Source organism: Emys orbicularis, chromosome 15 (genome assembly GCF_028017835.1).
Source record: "Emys orbicularis isolate rEmyOrb1 chromosome 15, rEmyOrb1.hap1, whole genome shotgun sequence".
Classification (NCBI taxonomy): domain Eukaryota; kingdom Metazoa; phylum Chordata; order Testudines; family Emydidae; genus Emys; species Emys orbicularis.
Genome location: NC_088697.1, coordinates 6607000 through 6618028, shown reverse-complemented (window position 1 = coordinate 6618028; position 11029 = coordinate 6607000). Strand labels below are relative to the sequence as shown.

General features: G+C 47.7%; 2 non-coding genes across 2 annotated transcripts; both read left to right on the top strand.

Annotated features, from left to right (window-relative positions):
- The first annotated feature begins 445 nt into the window (after positions 1-445).
- On the top strand, positions 446-518 carry TRNAV-AAC (transfer RNA valine (anticodon AAC)). Its single transcript has one exon. It is a non-coding gene; the product is annotated as a tRNA-Val (tRNA).
- A 9506-nt stretch (positions 519-10024) lies between these two features.
- TRNAK-UUU (transfer RNA lysine (anticodon UUU)) lies at positions 10025-10097 on the top strand. Its single transcript has one exon. It is a non-coding gene; the product is annotated as a tRNA-Lys (tRNA).
- Positions 10098-11029: the final 932 nt, after the last annotated feature.

The window sequence follows — 11029 nt, the reverse complement described above, 5'->3', positions numbered from 1 at the left end:
ACCATTTGCTTAGCTTTTCTATTACAGTAGTTGTGAGAGAAGTTCCAAACCAGGGGAAAACACTGCCTTTTCTCTCTACCGATCAATTTTTGTCTTCCTTCATTCCAAGCCATTTTCTCAAATACATCCATATTTCCCACCCTTTTTTGTTTAGTTTCTTTGCTTTTATGAAACTTTAGGGTCATCATTTAATTGCCACACAACTGTACTTATGAAGAAAAGTGAAACACAACATTTTTTTTGATATTTTTGCAGAAGAGTTTTGCTTTCTGACCTGGAATTGAACATGGGCTACCCGAGGGGGACAATGCTACTCCCTTTTCTTGACTCATCCAAAAACCATAAGTTCTTGGTGCCTTTTGTTTCCCTGTTCTTCAAAGGGAATCAGCTAGTGTAGTGGCTCCTGAGAGAGCCTTAGAAAAGGACCCAAAAGTGACAGCAGCTGGTTTCTGTAGTGTAGTTGTTATCACATTTGCCTAACCTGCAAAAGGTCCCTGGTTTGAAACCAGGCAGAAACACTGCTGCTTTTGCTCCTTTGGTCTTTTATCACTCCAAGTCCTTTCTCAACTACATCCATAGCTTCTATGCTTTCTTCCTTGTTATTTTTTTCCTTTCATGGAACTTTAAGTTCAAAAGGAGAGGGTTAGCCTGCATTTTGAGGGAAGGAATAGAACATCATTTGGGAGACTGCCAGCTACATAACAAATCTGAGTGTAGAAGAATCCCAACCCTTTGTCCTGTGTATTTAGCTACCAGCCAGCAGTTTCCCCCTCCCTTTTCTTTATGCTGAGCTAACTACAAACAGCCTCGTGTATCTTTTCATGTCAGAGAAATCTATTGACTGATGATCACATTTCCACTACTTTCCTGGCTAGGCAAGGTTGGGGTGTGAGGAATCAGAACATAATAATTGGAACTCTCTAACCCATCCTTGTAACATACATCATCACATTCCGCTTTTTAAATAATGTTTTCCCCATAATATTTTTGAACACTCAACATCTTGCATGTCTTCAAACGATGTTAACGCAAGCTCTGAGCTACAAATTTCCTTACTGTTCCATTGGTATTTTTAGCACAGAATATTGATTTTTATTGCCATCTTGTTTTACTCTCAGGCTGGTTTTTATAAATCATCACAAATGCAGTAACGAGGAGTTAGAGAAATATATAAGAAATGACTACAGTGTGATCCAGTCGATAGGCAGAGAGCTGACTCCGTCTGCAGCCTGAAACAATCTCCATGACAATAAAGAGGGCTGGGAAGGATATGACACGGAAGTACTTATATGCCCAATACAGAGCTGGAGCCAATGTAAGAAGAAGTAGAGAAGCTAAAGATTACTGAAGGGGGACAGTCAGCTCCTGAAGGGTTATTTTTCCCTCTCTTAGCTAGGCTAGAATAGAAGAGGAGAAAATTCTCTCTCACTCTCAGAGGATGATGGAAATGTCAATTTGACCTCTCTTCCTATTCTATTAAAGCTCAGAGACAGGAAGAAACATTTCCTGCCTAAGAGCCTCAAGAGAGCAAGGTTAGGGAGCAGGCAAAGCTAAGGGCCCCGTTACATGGAATCTAACTCCTGTCAGCTCATGTGAGGTGGTATCAAAACCCCTCCCTGGGCTTCTAGGAAAGAGTTAGTATTGGCTCCATGTGTTTTCCTGGTAGAGCCCCTAGGTAGGAGGAAGAAGAAGTAGAGAGGGTTGTGATGGGCCTAAATGAAAGCAGAAGAGGATTGTTCTTCTTGGGGTTTGTTTGTGTTACTCTTGTGATCCTTGAGGAGGAAGCTGAGGTAACATTTGAGTTTGTGTCAAAGCCTTCGGTTGGGCTCAGTTTGTGATCCTGAGCACAGGGGATCCTTCACCCTCCATTCTTGTCCCCTCAGGGCAATGGAGAAAGGACCAGGTTCTAAAATTAGATAGAGGAGCCAGAGAAAGCCTAGTACAGGTGATAAAAAACACCCACTGTTACCTCTCTGGTGGTCTAGTCTATTCATTACTTTCACCACCACAACCCGGATTTAATTTCCAGTCAGGGAAAGAAGATTTTCAACACATGTTGTCTCCTCAACTGATACTTCATCATGCTCAGATGGGTTTTGGAGACCATGTGAAAATCAAACAGCCTCAGAACAGAGCATAGATATGTTCCCATTGTGGACCTTTCATACAAGTAGAGCTGGTCAAATCATTTATTTCCTTGCTTGCTAGGTAGCCTAACCTATATAATAATAATAATTAATAGTTCAGGTTGCTTCAAGATGATTTTTTTTCAGTTTTCTTGTTGAAACAAAACTGAAAAAAAAATTCATTTTTGGGCCACCAAAATATTTCAGTAAATAAAATATTCATCCTAAAAATGTTCACCCAGCTCTATAGACTAGTCTTCAGAATTAACCATCTGGAGGGAAGGATCATTAGCCTCTTCCATTCCTGATGTCTACCTGCTGAAAGGTTCTGAGGATGAACCATATTTCATAGCCTTCCACCTGTATACCACTGGTTGCCATCTTGCTCAAGGTGAAAGGCAATGTGGTTTAGTGGCAGATCTATGTATAGCCCCCTGTTCAAATGTCAACAGAGGAGTATTTATTTTGCATTGCATATAAAAATAAAATAAATTGCGTTGAAACCTAAACCTGAGATCAATGTGAAACATGGTGATTTTAAATCAAGGACAAAATCCCTACTGAGTTGAACAGAAGGAAGGCTTTTTCATCAGGTCCTTTCAAATGCTAAAAGTTGAGATGGTTCTTAGAGGTTCCAGGCACATAATTGGCCAGAATTTTCAGAAGATCTCACACCCATCACTACAGCCAGATTTTCAGAAGAACTCAGCTCCCAGTTAGGCACCTACATTTTTGCCCAGTTTTTCATCTTGGGTCAACCTTAATGTCTATTATTGTTATTATAATGTTGGTTAGACTAGCTATCAAGGGGGGGGGGGAATAATTTGCACATGTCCATTTGTGTAAAAGGGCATGCAGCCTGGACTTTGAGGTGCACAGTGGAAACATGCCCACATTCTGCTATTCGTCAGTGGGAAGCTTTGATTTTCATATGGTCTTCAAAGTCCTTACCAGCATCATTTAGAAGAAGGGGGAGTCAGGAAAAAAATCACACTTTTGTTTGAATTGCAAGTGAGGAATGAACTAAGGTTTTTTGTTGTAAAGTTACTTTCTCTGAGCAAGAATTGAGCCCAGGCTGCTGATCCCACCTACGGGATCATGAAATCTGGAGAAAGCAGAGGAGGTTTGTGCTAGGCACATCTTGTATTCCCCTAATAAGTGAGCAGGGAGACTACCACACTTCAGAAGTCACAGGGCTCTAGGAAACCTGTAACTTTAGGTGAGGGTGATTGTGTCTAAAAACCAGCTGTGCTGTAGAAGGCCTATAGGTGTTGAAAGAGATGTGCCACCTGGGCCTCCCTAAGCAGCTCATAAAACATTTAAGAAAACTAGGGTTGATAGATCAGTTGTTTCCATGGTGTCAGGATGGTCGAGTGCTCTAAAATTGTAGAGTCAAGGCATTATCTTTCTCTCAGTTGGGTGTTCTGGTCTCCATTGATAAACCTTGCTTAATATCCAACTCCTGAAACAATCTTTTTATTCTACCTGGAGAAATGGCTTCATTTCAATCTCTCTTTTAACATGAGAAGAGCGCTTGCTTCGGATTTCTGTTAGAGTAGTGGCAAGAGAAGTTGGAAGGAATTCAAATACCTTTGGAAGCTGTGTATTGAGGGCACCTAGTTTGGTAAATTCCAGTTTATTCCCCAGGAGAAAGTTGGCATTGCTTGAGGGTAGGCAGGTTTGGGTGTTAAACATACAGGTGGAGGAACAAGGGAGCAGTACAGTAAACATTGATAATATGGAATGTAAGACTCTTAGTCTCATGGTTTGGGCTTGAATCCCAAGTTGGGTGCCCTATCTACCCTGGTTTGGCTGCTTCCTGAGGGCACAGAATTGACTACATAGGAGCAAAGATAGGAAGCTACTAAAACCAAGAGCACTGTTATAGTGTGCCAACATCCTATGAGGCTGTATCAAAACCCTTCTCTCAGAAATACTATCAGCTCAATGAGTTGTTTTTTTTTTCCTGGAAGAGCCTCTAGGTAGGCAGAAAAAGCAGGTGAGAGGATTGCGATGGGGTAAATGAAAGCTGAGGAGGGTTGTTCCTCTTGAAATTTGTTTGTGTTTCTCTTGTCATCCTGATGGAGGAATCGGATGCATAATTCAATTTTTTTTCAATGCCTTTGAGTGGGTTCAGTTTGTGACATTGAGCACAAGGGATCCTTCATGCTTTGTTCTTGTTCCCACAGGAGAATGGAAACTGGGCCAGTTTTCCAATTCAGACAGAAAGTAGCCTGAGACAGCCTAGAAGAGCTAGTGCCTTGGTGACAGTACCTCTTTAACCCACGTTCAATTCCAGGTCATGGAACAGAACTTTTCTGCAAAAATATCCAAAAAATGTTGTTTCACTTTAATTCATGAGCACAATTGTGTGGCAATTAAATTAAATTACATTACATTACATTTATTTAAATTTATTAAATTTAAAGTTATTACATTATTAATTTATTTATTAATGTATTTATTAATTTAATTTGTTCATTCATTTTTATTTATTACATTTTAATTTATTTAGATTTATTAAATTAAATGAAGATCCTAAAGTTTCTATGCTCAGATTTTTTAAGTAGCTGGTAATCTCTGAAATAATGATCTATTCCTTCCCTCAACATGCAGGCTAACCAGGGCCGGCTCTAGGTTTTTTGTCGCCCCAAGCAAAAAAAATTTTTTGCTGCCCACACCCCAGCCCTGGGCTCCCCACCTGCACCCCCCTGCTGCCCCAGCCCTGGGATCTCCCCCCCCACTTGCACCCCCCTGCCGCCCCAGCCCTGGGCTCTCCCCCCCACCCACACCCCCTGCCACCCCAGCCCTGGGCTCCCTCCTTCCCCCCACCAGTGCCCCCCCACCAGCACACCCCCTGCCGCCCCAGCCCTGGGCTCTGCCCTCTCTGCCTGCACCCCCTGCTGCCCCAGCCCTGGGCTCTCCCCACCCCCACCTACACCCTCCTTCCGGCCCAGCCCTGGGTCAGTGGTAACTCGCTCCCAGGGCAAGTCATTCAGCAGGAATTTTAGATGTGCACAGAACACAGACAGGTTTGGTTCCCATATGGTTACAGAACTGCAGTAAAGTGGAACAATTTTCAGCTTGTGTGATTGGAGGATATCTGGATGCATATTATAAGACTGTCCTACATAAATGAGGAAAAGTTGAGGTGCCTTTATTATTCTTTTGTTCCATTCTTTGTTTCTATGGGGAATTTGCCAATGCAATATCACTGTCTTCCTTTTAAACAAATAAAACTAAAAAAAGGGGGGGGGCAATGGCTGTTGAAAATAGCAATTCCAGTCCTAAAAACCACTGGGAAACATTTCTTGCTCAATTTTATTCTACTTTTTCCTACAGCAAGTTACAGTGGATCAGTATATTTGATTTGGGAGAAATGAAGTAACAGCTGCCCAAATTGAACTTGAGCACTCCTGAATTTTGAGGGTGCTCAAATCTGGAAGGCAGGTGCTAGATTCCCTTTCTGAATCTTAGCTAAATCTGGAAAGGAAAAGTCAATTTCTGCTTCCATGGCTCAGAAGTGTAAATCCTCCTACGTGCCTGGTACTGTATCTAAAGCTGCCCAGGTCCAGTAGAGCCTCCCCTCCCTTACTTTCCATTTTAAATTCTAGTGGGATCTCCCTTGCTAGGCTTCAGATAGAGAGGTGCACTGTCCATTTAGTCCACCCAATTCCTTCTCTGGGGGCTGCCAGGTGAGGTCACACCAGTATCCCTAATCCGGTCTGGGGATGTCTTCTGAAGGGGATATCTGGGCCAAAGCCTACTCCTTGGGTACACTTGTTCCCCGTTCACAGTGCCACCACTTCTAGCAGCCAGGACTCTATTCACAGCTAGCTGCAGCATGAGGTTTCAGCTACCATACTCCCTCCCCCTCCCTTTCCTGTTGATAGCAGCCAAGGGAATGCTGGGAAATGTAGTTCTTTCCCTGCTCCAGGGTTGGCTCTATAGGCAGGAAGCTAACCAAGGAACTACAGCTCCCAGGGCCCTCTGTTGGTTCTCAGCTCCCAGGCTGGATCCCTGCCGGCTGCTGCCCCTGCAAATGGGCTGCCCCAAGCACCTGCTTGCTTTGCTGGTGCCTAGAGCCGCCCCTGAGGCTAACCCACTCCTTTTGACCTTAAAAGTTTCATGGAAGGAAAAACTAATGAAGAAGAAAGCATAGAAGTTATGGATGTATTTGAGAAAGGACTTGGTCAAAAAGAACCAGAAGCCCCAATTCTCCTGGCTGGTTTTGAACCTGGTTCCCAGGTCTCTCCTGAGGGAAGAAAGTTTCTGTGCAAAATACCAAAACTTTTAACAGAGAGGAGGGAAAGGCGATGGCCACATGATGGGGCCAGTATGTACCACAACATGGTTCTTTTATGTGGGATGATTCTGAACACTGACTGATCTCTATTCCCTTGTATTTGAAGAGATGTTTAGATTTGCACTTGGGAACCAATAAGGCTGGAGCAATTTTATGGATGGTGACACTACGATCAAGGGTTATTTAATGTTGTAAAAATTGTTCAAAACACTTAGCTTAAACTTGAACTGCCTGTTATTAAAGGTTTGTTTCCCCACGTCAGTTCCATAAGCTCTGGTAGTAACGCCCTGGGCTCTCTCATGCCTCGGTGGGAACTAAGGGGAATCGTCCCATGCTGCCCTTGGCTCCAGGCTGATTTTTCTGGGGAGGGGACTGTAATTGATTTGTTTGCTGCTGAGAAGGGAGCCAGGCCATTTCTCAGGGAACGATAACTCCCAGCAACTTCCCAGCCAAACCCAGGCTGCTGCCCTGTCCCAGCCTCTGTTTGCCTGGGGGCCTGCATGTTTGACTCTAGAGCAGGCCTGCACAACATGCGGCCCGCGTGGGCTCACTGTGCGGCACGTGGGGGTTGAGTAGATGGGCTCACTGTGCGGCCCGCAGGGGGGTGAGTAGGCAAGCAGCGGGTGAGGGAGGGGGGCTGAGTAGGTGAGCGGGCGGGCAGTGGCGGGGAATGAGTAGGCGAGCCGGGCGGGTGGAGGGCTGAGGAGGCGAGTGGGCAGGCAGTGGGGGGGGGGGGCAGGTGAGCTGGTGGCGGGGGAGGGGGGCTGAGGAGGCGAGTGGGCGGGCAGTGGCGGGGGGCAGGTGAGCTGGTGGCAGGGGAGGGGGCTGAGGAGGCGAGCGAGCAGGCAGTGGCGGGGGTGAGTAGGTGAGTGGGGAGTCGGGGGCTGACCTGTTCTACTGATCTGGTCTGGCTCCCATCCCATCTCCCAGGGCCAGCTCCAGGCACCAGCAAAACAAGCAGGTGCTTGGGGGAGCACATTTCTAGGGGCGGCATTCTGGCGCTAGCCATCATAGGTGCCGACTCCGGGGCATGGGGAAAAAGTGCCCTCGCCACCCCAGCTCACCTCCGCCTGCTCCCCTGAGTGCACCACCACTGCTCCGCTTCTCCCCACTCCCTCCCAGGCTTGCCACGCATGAAACAGCTGTTTCGCAGAGCAAGGCTGGGAGGGAGGAGAAGCCAAGCGGCGGGGCGCACGGGGGAGGCGGCGGAGGTGAGCTGGAGTGGGGAGTGGTTCCTCTACCCCCCTGTTACTTCCTGCACCTCCCCCACCCTAGCTCATCTCCGCTCCGCCTGCTCCCCTGAACGCGCCGCCGCTCCGCTTCTCCCCCCTCCCTCCCAGGCTTGCCACGTGCGAAACCGCTATTTCGCGCAGCAAGGCTGGGAGGGAGGAGAAGCCGAGCGGCGGGCGCTCGGGGGAGGCGGTGGTGGTGGAGCGGAGGTGAGCTGGAGCGGGGAGCGGTTCCTCTACCCCCCCATTACTTCCTGTGCCCCCCACCCTAGCTCACATCTGCTCCGCCTGCTCCCCTGAACGCGCCGCTGCTCCGCTTCTCTGCCCTCCCTCACCTGAAAGGGAGGTGGGAGAAGTGGAGCGGCAGCATGCCCAGGGGAGCAGGTGGAGTGGAGGTGAGCTAGGGCAGGAGGTCACGGGGGGCCCGCAGGAAGCAATGGGGGGGGGAGAAATGCGGCATGCTGGGTTAGGAGGTGGTGCTGGGGATTTGGGGAAGGGGTTTGGAAGGGGTGGAGTTGGGGTGGGGCCGGGGGCAGAGGGGCACAAAAAAGAAAGGGGAGGTGGCCAAAAAATTTTTTGCTTGGGGCGGCAAAAATCCTAGAGCCGGCCCTGCCCTCTCCAAGGGTTGCAGCTGTCTGGAGGTGCCTGCCTTCCATGCCTTCCTCATTCACACCTCATTCATTCAACAGGGCAACTGATTACAAAGTGGGGGAAAGATCTTATTCTACTTATTTTTCTTTTACCTTAATTATACTACATTAGGGGCCCGCTATAACATATTACCGAGGTTCAATACTGCTGTTTCAGTGGGGCGGCACTGGGGAAGGAGGGTTTGTTTCCGCGAGGCAGGTGGCGCAGGGGGTGTGTGTTTTGGTGGCGCTGGGGGGGTTGTTTCCGTGGGGCGGTTGACGCTGGGGGGGGGTTGTGTTTCGGGGGGGGGATGTGGCGCTGCGTTGTTGGGGTTTGGCGGCGCTCAGAGGATTTCGGCCCTCAGCTGTTTTCTTTGGAGTAATATGGCCCTCGCTGCTTTACGAGTTGTGCAGGCCTGCTCTAGAGCATGCAGGGAGCAGCAGCTAAGGCACAGGACAGCCTGGGCTGGGCACATGCTAGGAGCATAGCACCAGAGGCCTATACTGGCTCCCTCCTCAGTCCCCACCCGCACCCCAGGACAGCAGGCTGGAGCCAAGGGCAGTGCCGAGTGGGGGTTTCTCTTTTTCCTCTTCCTGGGGTGAGCAGACACCTGGGGCTGTTTCTAGCAGAGCAGTTGGAACTGAATTGGGGAACCAGCTTTTAATAACAGGCAGCTCAAGTTCAGACTAATTTCGTTACAATTTTCTTTATAATGTAAAATAATTCAAAAGTAAACGGGCAGGAATTATTGGAACTCTTTTCTCCTAGTGTTCCTGGCCATAGAGAGAAATGTTTTTTGGGCTTTTCATGATACTGGAGTCAGGTTCATTCACTGTTCAGAATCAATGTGCACAGAAGCCTGTTGTGTTTCATTTCTTAGGTTCTGCTGCCATCGTGTGGCCATTTCCTTCCCCTCCTTTCTGTCCAAAGCGCGGAGTCCAATTCCTCCAGGGAGAGAAGGACATCTTTCTTCTTTCCTTCCTAAACAGCCCCCTTCCTTGGATAGCCCTTTGCTGGGATCTGGGTGGGGAGCAGCCGTTTCTGAGGATTAATTTAACACCATATTTGGTGTTGATATATAGATTTTACAGCCAGACTAGATCACTATGTACCTCTGCTCTGACCTGATTCATAACAGAGTCCAGAGAATTTTACCCAGTGACTCTTACATCCACCCCAAGATCTTGTGGCTGAACGAGGAGGGTTCATTCAGTAAGTCATCATGTTCGGATGTAAAGGTGTGAAATGGGAAAATTGCCCCTCTTTCAAGTTTAAATGTTGTAACTTCTACCTCTAGACCGGGGTGGCCAACCTGAGCCTGAGAAGGAGCCAGAATTTACCAATGTACACTGCCAAATGTACACCTTTGTATGCAACTACTGAGACAATTGTGAACCTTCCTATCATTATCATTATCCCTTAGAAATAATGATGATGATGTACACTTGGCTCTATATCCCAGTGTGCCCTGGACTTCTACAGGTTGCATTAGCCAATCCAACCATTTGGTACTTGCAGATGGGTACCTCTGTATTGTGCCTGATCCTTGTACAGGTATAAAAGGCTGATAGATGCCGATATTTTCCCCTCTTTTTAACCAGCACTAATACCAAGCCAGGCTAGGGCTGGGAAGAGAGAGAGAGAGAGAGAGCAGCAGGTTTCTCCTATTGTTTCCTGCTCTCTTTTTCTTGACTAGTTTCTTCTCTGCACCAACTTGCTCCTTTCTTTTGTGAGCCTGGCTAGCTCAGTTGGTGGAGCATCAGACTTTTAATCTGAGGGTCCAGAGTTCAAGTCCCTGGTCAGGTGGTAAACTGCGCACAAAGACTTTAAAAATCTGTCTTTCTGGAGTCCTCTTTGATGTTACTTTTTCTCTTCAGGATTTTGCCTTTCCTAAGAAGGGCCTTTGTGTGTGTGGGATTGAAGGGGCAACTTCCTAACATCCCCTATCTCCTTGCAAGCTGGAGGAATAAAGTCCTCTGGGCATATAGCATGTTCCTCCCCTGCACACACACACACAAACACACAGAATATCCCTAAGGAACTAGAATCACCTACTGCCTTCCCCTGTCCTGCTGGATCCCCAAATGAGGATGCTCTTCACCCCGAACCCATGTCCCCTCTATTCCCAATGCCCCTGTGTTGGGGCTGCTGACATGACTTCTACTAAACCTGGGCTTACATTGCAATGTAGACATACCCTGAGAGTGCGTCTATGCTGTGATAAAAGCCCTGTGGCCCGGCTGGCCTGGATCTTCTGACTTGGGCTCCTGGGGCTCAGGTTGTGAGGCTAAAAACTGCAGTGTAGACATTTGGGCTCATACTGGAGCCCAGGCTCGGAGACCCTCACCCTTCGTGGGGTCTCAGAGGCTGGGCTCAAGCCCAAGTGTCTACATTGTAATTTTATAACCCTGCAGCACAAGCCCCACAAACCTGAATCAACTGACCCAGGGTTTGAGAATAGTGACTTGGGTGTGTTTATGACAGTGTAGACATAATGTTAGGCTATGTCCACACTGCAATGAAACACCCAGGGCTGCCCCATGCCAGCTCAGGCTGCCGGGGCTTGGGCCGTGGGGTGGTAAATTTGCAGTGTAGTCATCTCATCTCAGGCTCAATACCGGTCTCTGAGACCCCATAAGGTTGGGAAAGAGTTTAGCAAGCAAAAATGGTAAAATGGCAGTGGAGTATTACCGTGGACTCAATGGCAGTTCTCCATTGATTTGTCTGCTTTGGGCAGG